Source organism: Physeter macrocephalus, chromosome 19 (assembly GCF_002837175.3).
Source record: "Physeter macrocephalus isolate SW-GA chromosome 19, ASM283717v5, whole genome shotgun sequence".
NCBI classification, from domain to species: Eukaryota; Metazoa; Chordata; class Mammalia; order Artiodactyla; family Physeteridae; genus Physeter; species Physeter macrocephalus.
In genome coordinates this window covers 53,285,604-53,292,899 of record NC_041232.1, presented here as the reverse complement: position 1 = coordinate 53,292,899, position 7,296 = coordinate 53,285,604, and positions in this window count along the sequence as shown.

Sequence of the window (7,296 nt, the reverse complement as noted above, 5' to 3'; positions counted from 1 at the left end):
ATGTTTCTTGCCTAGAGAAGTTCCTTTAGCATTTGTTGTAAAGGTGGTTTGGTGGTGCTGAACTCTCTCAGCTTTTGCTTGTCTGTAAAGGTTTGAATTTCTCCATCAAATATGAATGAGATCCTTGCTGGGTAGAGTAATCTTTGTTGTAGGTTTTGTTCCTTCATCACTTTAAAGATCTCCTGCCACTCTCTTATGGCTTACAATGTTTCGCCTGAAAGATCAGGCGATCTATTAAACCCAGCAATTCCACCCCTAGGTACAATATATTTTTGAATAAAAAAACCCCACTAATTTGAAAAGGTATGTGAATCCCAGTGTTCATAGCAGTGTTATTTACAATAACCAATATATGGAAGATATTTAAGTGTCCATCAGATAAAGAAGATAGGCCATATATATATACATATACATACACACACACACACACATATATAAAACAGAATACTATTCAGCCAAAAGAAGAATGAAATTTTGCCATTTGCAATAACATGGATGGACTTGGAAGGTATTATGCTTAGTGAAATAATTCAGACAGAGGAAGACAAATGCTGTAAGTTTTCACTTATATGTGGAATCTAAAAAACAGAACCAACCATTGAATATAACATAAAAGAAACTGACTCACAAATATAGAGCTCAAACTAGTGGTTTCTTGTGGGATAGGGATGGAGGGAGTGGGCAAGACAGGGGAAGGGAATTAAGAGGTACACACTACTAGGTATGAAATACATAAGTTATAAGGATATATTGTGCAACATGGGGGGTATAGCCAATGTATTATAACAACTAAATGGAGTATAATCTATAAAAATTTTGAATCACTGTGTTGTATGCCTGCAATGCATATATACTGTAAATCAACTATACCTCAATAAAAATAGAGATAAAATCTTTCCTGAGTTCTTGCATGTTAAAACCATTTGTTTCCTAATTTTATCAGTTGACATTTTCTCCACGTTTAGAATCTTTAGGTCACTGTCTATCTTCAAGAAATTTGTAGGTCTTGCCTGGAGAGCTCTTCTTGTGTTGACAGTTGCTATGGAGAAGTGTGGCCAGCCTTGCTTGCTTCTGTTTTCTCCCCTTGTATATATGAATCACTTGTATCTCATGATACCCTAAGGATTCTTTTTTTATGGTTGAACATCAGTGACTTTACTATGATGTGCTTCAGTTGCTCATTCTTATTATAACCTGCCACAGGTTGTATCTTTTAATATGTATAAGTAATAATTTTTAATTGTATGAATTTTTTGAGTTAATGTTTCAATATCTGGTTTTTATAAATTTTTAAAAATTTTTTCCTGTAAGAACTCTGTTTATATGTAGGTTGATTCTCTATGTCCTGCCTTTTTTTGTATAACCTTTATTTCTTTTTTTTTTAACATTTTTATTGGAGTATAATTGCTTTACAATGCTGTGTTAGATTCTGCTTTACAACAAAGTGAATCAGTTATACATATACATATGTTCCCATATCCCGTCCCTCTTGCGTCTCCTTCCCTCCCACCCTCCTTATCCCACCCCTCTAGGTGGTCACAAACCACGTAGCTGATCTCCCTGTGCCATGCGGCTTCTTCTCACTAGCTATCCACCTTACGTTTGGTAGTGTACATATGTCCATGCCACCTCTCACTTTGTCACAGCTTACCATTCCCCTCCCCATATCCTCAAGTCCATGCTCTAGTAGGTCTGTGTTTTATTCCCATCCTATGCCTAGGCTCTTCATGACACTTTTTTTTTCTTAGATTCCATATATATGTGTTAGCATACAGTATTGGTTTTTCTCCTTCTGACTTACTTCACTCTGTATGACAGACTCCAGGCCATCCACCACACTACAAATAACTCAGTTTCATTTCTTTTTAGGGCTGAGTAATCTTCCATTCTATATATATGCGACATCTTCTTTATCCATTCATCTGTTGATGGACACTTAGCTTGCTTCCATATCCTGGCTATTCTAAATAGAGCTGCAATGAACATTTTGGTACATGACTCTTTTTCAATTATGGTTTTCTCAGGGTATATGCCCAGTAGTGGAATTGCTGGGTCGCATGGTAGCTCTATTTGTAGTTTTTTAAGGAACCTCCATACTGTTCTCCATTGTGGCTGTATGAATTTACATTCCCACCAGCAGTGCAAAAGTGTTCCATTTTCTCCACACCCTCTCCAGCATTTATTGTTTCTAGATTTTTTGATGATGGCCATTCAGACCGGTGTGAGATGATATCTCATTGCAGTTTTGATTTGCATTTCTCTAATGATTAATGATGTTGAGCATTCTTTCATGTGTTTGTTGGCAATCTGTATATCTTCTTTGGAGAAATGTCTATTTAGGTCTTCTGCCCATTTTTGGATTGGGTTGTTTGTTTTTTTGTTATTGAGCTGCATGAGTTGCTTGTAAATTTTGGAGATTAATCCTTTGTCAGTTGTTTCATTTGCAATTATTTTCTCCCATTCTAAGGGTTGTCTTTTGGTCTTGTTTCTGGTATCCTTTGCTGTACAAAAGCTTTTAAGTTTCATTAGGTCGCATTTGTTTATTTTTGTTTTTATTTCCATTTCTCTAGGAGGTGGCTCAATAAAAATCTTGCTGTGATTTATGTCACAGAGTGTTCTGCCTATGTTTCCCTCTAAGGTTTTGATAGTATCTGGCCTTACATTTAGGTCTTTAACCCATTTAAGTTTATTTTTATGTATGGTGTTAAGGAGTGTTCTAATTTCATTCTTTTACATGTAGTTGTCCAGTTTTCCCAGCAACACTTATTGAAGAGCCTGTCTTTTTTCCATTGTATAATCTTGCCCCCTTTATCAAAGATATGGTGACCATATGTGTGTCAGTTTATCTCTGTGCTTTCTCTCTTGTTCCATTGATCTATATTTCTGTTTTTGTGCCAGTACCATACTGTCTTGATTACTGTAGCTTTGTAGTATAGTCTGAAGTCAGGGAGCCTGATTCCTCAAGCTCCATTTTTCATTCTCAAGATTGCTTTGGCTATTTGGGGTTTTTTGTGTTTCCATACAAATTGTGGTTTTTTTTTTTTGTTCTATTTCTGTAAAAAATGCCAGTGGTAGTTTGATAGTGTATAAGAATGCCAGAGATTTCTGTGCCTTAATTTTGTATCCTGCTACTTTACCAAATTCATTGATTAGCTCTAGTAGTTTTCTGGTAGCATCTTTAGGATTCTCTATGTATAATATCATGTCATCTGTAAACAGTGACAGCTTTACATCTTCCTTTCCGATGTGGATTTTTTAATTTCTTTTTCTTCTCTGATTGCTGTGGCTAGAACTTCTGAAACTATGTTGAATAAAAATAGTGAGAGTGAGCAACCTTGTCTTGATCCTGATCTTACTTGAAATGTTTTCAGTTTTTCACCATAGAGGAAGATGTTGGCTGTGGGTTTGTCATATATGGCCTTTATTATGTTGAAGAAAGTTCCCTCTATGCCTACTTTCTGCAGGGTTTTTATCATAAATGGGTGTTGAATTTTGTCAAAAGCTTTCTCTGCATCTATTGAGATGATCATATGGTTTTTCTCCTTCAGTTTGTTGATATGGTGTATCACGTTGATTGATTTGCGTATATTGAAGAATCCTTGCATTCCTGGGATATATCTCACTTGATCATGGTGTATGATCCTTTTAATGTGCTGTTGGATTCTGTTTGCTAGTATTTTGTTGAGGATTTTTGCATCTATGTTCATCAGTGATATTGGCCTGTAGTTTTCTTTCTTTGTGACGTCTTTGTCTGGTTTTGGTATCAGGGTGATGGTGGCCTCATAGAATGAGTTTGGGAGTGTTCCTCCCTCTGCTATCTTTTGGAAGAGTTTGAGAAGGATAGGTGTTAGCTCTTATTTAAATGTTTAATAGAATTTGCCTGTGTAGCCATTCAGTCCTGGGGTTTTGTTTGTCAGAAGATTTTTAATCACAGTTTTAATTTCAGTGCTTTTGATTGGTCTGTTCATATTTTCTATTTCTTCCTAGTTCAGTCTCAGCAGGTTTTGCATTTCTAAGAATTTGCCCATTTCTTCCAGCTTGTCCATTTAGTGGCATAAAGCTGCTTGTAGTAATCTCTCATAATCTTTTGTATATCTGCAGTGTTAGTTGTTACTTCTCCTTTTTCATTTCTAATTCTATTAATTTGAGTCTTTCCCTTTTTTTCATGATGAGTTCGGCTAATGGTTTATCAATTCTGTTTATCTTCTCAAAGAATCAGCTTTTAATTATATTGATCTTTGCTATTGTTTCCTTCATTTCCTTTTCATTTATTTCTGATCTGATCTTTATGATTTCTTTCCTTCTGCAAAATTTGGGGTTTTTTTGTTCTTCTTTATCTAATTGCTTTAGGTGAAAGGTTAGGTTGTTTTTTCGATATGTTTCCTGTTTCTTAAGTTAGGATTATATTGCTATAAACTTCCCTCTTAGAACTGCTTTTGCTGCATCCCATAGGTTTTGGTTCTTCGTGCCTCCATTGTCATTTGTTTCTAAGTATTTTTTGATTTCCTCTTTGATTTCTTCAGTGATCACTTGGTTATTAAAGAGTGTATTGTTTAGCTGCCATGTGTTTGCATTTTTTACAGATGTTTTCCCATAATTTATATCTAGTCTCATAGTGTTGTGGTCAGAAAAGATACTTGATACAATTTCAATTTTCTTAAATTCACCAAGGCTAGATTTGTGATGCAAGATATGATCTATCCTGGAGAATGTTCCATGAGCACCTGAGAAAAATGCATCTTCTGTTGTTTTTGGATGGAATGTCCTATAAATATCAATTAAGTCCATCTTGTTTAATGTATCATTTAAAACTTGTGTTTCCTTATTTATTTTCATTTTGGATGATCTGTCTATTGGTGAAAGTGGGGTGTTAAAGTCCTTTACTATGATTGTGTTACTGTTGATTTCCCCTTTTATGGCTGTTAGTATTTGCGTTATGTATTGAGGTGCTCCTATGTTAGATGCCTAAATATTTACAATTGTTATGTCTTCCTCTTGGATAGATTCCTTGATGATTATGTAGTGTCCTTCTTTGTCTCTTGTAATAGTCTTTATTTTAAAATCTATTTTGTCATATATGAGAATTGCTACTCCAGCTTTCTTCTGATTTCCATTTGCATGGAATATCTTTTTCCATCCCCTCACTTTCAGTCTGTATGTGTCCCTAGGTCTGAAGTGGGTCTCTTGTAGACAGCATATATATGGGTCTTGTTTTTGTATCCATTCAGCCAGTCTGTGTCTTTTGGTGGGAGCATTTAATCCATTTACATTTAAGGTAATTATCGATATGTATGGTCCTATTACCATTTACTGAATTGTTTCGGGTTGTTCTTGTAGGTCTTTTCCTTCTCTTGTGTTTCTTGCCTAGAGAAGTTCCTTTAGCATTTGTTGTAAAGCTGGTTTGGTGGTGCTGAACTCTCTCAGCTTTTGCTTGTCTGTAAAGGTTTTAATTTCTCCATCAAATCTGAATGAGATCCTTGCCGGGTAGAGTAATCTTGGTTGTAGGTTTTTTTCCTTCATCACTTTAAATATGTCCTGCAACTCCCTTCTGGCCTGTAGCATTTCTGCTGAAAGATCAGATGTTAACCTTATGGGGATTCCTTTGTGTGTTATTTGTTGTTTTTCCCTTGCTGCTTTTAATATGTTTTCTTTGTATTTAATTTTTGACAGTTTGATTATTATGTGTCTTGGCGTGTTTATCCTTGGGTTTATCCTGTATGGGACTCTCTGTGCTTCCTGGACTTGATTGACTATTTCCTTTCCTATATTAGGGAAGTTTTCAACTATAATCTCTTCAAATATTTTCGGCGCGAACCCAGCCCTCCCGCATCGGCAGGCGGACGCGCAACCACTGCGCCACCAGGGAAGCCCTGTATTTAGTTTTTGACAGTTTGATTAATATGTGTCTTGGTGTGTTTCTCCTTAGATCTATCCTGTAAGGGACTCTCTGTGCTTGCTGGACTTGATTAACTATTTCCTTTCCCACATTAGGGAAGTTTTCAAGTATAATCTCTTCAAATATTTTCTCAGTCCATTTCTTTTCCTCTTCTTCTTCTGCGACCCCTATAATTCCAATGTTGTTACGTTTAATGTTGTCCCAGGGGTCTCTGAGACTGTCTTCAGTTATTTACTTTCCTTTTTCTTTATTCTGCTCTGCAATAGTTATTTCCACTATTTTATCTTCCAGGTCACTTATCCGTTCTTCTGACTCAGTTATTCTGCTATTGATCTCATGTAGAGTATTTTAAATTTCATTTATTGTGTTGTTCATTGTTGCTTGCTTCCACTTTATTTCTTCTAGGTGCTTGTTAAATGTTTCTTGCATTTTGTCTATTCTATTTCCAAGATTTTGGATCATCTTTACTATCATTATTCTGAATACTTTTTCATGTAGACTGCATATTTCCTCTTCATTTGTTAGGTCTGGTAGATTTTTACCTTGCTCCTTCATCTGCTGTGTGTTTTTCTGTCTTTTCATTTTGCTTATCTTACTGTGTTTGGGGTCTCCTTTTTGCATGCTGCACGTTCGTAGTTCCCATTGTTTTTAGTGTCTGTCCCCACTGGCTAAGGTTGGTTCAGTGGGTTGAGAAGGTTTCCTGTTTGAGGGGACTAGTGCCTGTGTTCTGGTGGATGAGGCTGGATCTTATCTTTCTGGTGGGCAAGACCATGTCTGGTGGTGTATTTTGGGGTGTCTGTAGTCTTATTATGATTTTAGGCAGCCTCTCTGCTTTGGAGCAGATAATTATAATAACAATAACAACAATAATGATAAATAAATGGATGGGGCTGTGTTCCTGTCTTGCTAGTTGTTTGGCATAGGGTGTCCAGCCCTGTAGCTTGCTGGTCGTTGAGTGAATCTGGGTCTTGGTGTTGAGATGGAGATCTCTGGGAGATTTTTGCCGTTTGATATTACGTGGAGCTGGGAGATCTCTTGTGGACCAGTGTCCTGAAGTTGGTTCTCACACCTCAAAGACACAGCCCTGATGCCTGGCTGGAGCACCAAGAGCCTTTAATCCACACAGCTCAGAATAAAAGGGAGAAAAAATAGAAATAAAGAAAGAAAGAAAGAAAGAAAGAAAGAAAGAAAGAAAGAAAGAAAGAAAGAAAGAAAGAAAGAAGGTAAAATAAAATAAAGTTCTAAAATAAAAATAATTATTAAGAAGAAAAAATTTTAAAAGTTAAAAAAAAAAAGGGACTGTCAGAACCCAGGACAAATGGTGAAAGCAAAGCTATGCAGACAAACTCTCACACAGAAGCATACACATACACACTCACAAAAAGAGAAAAAGGGGAAAA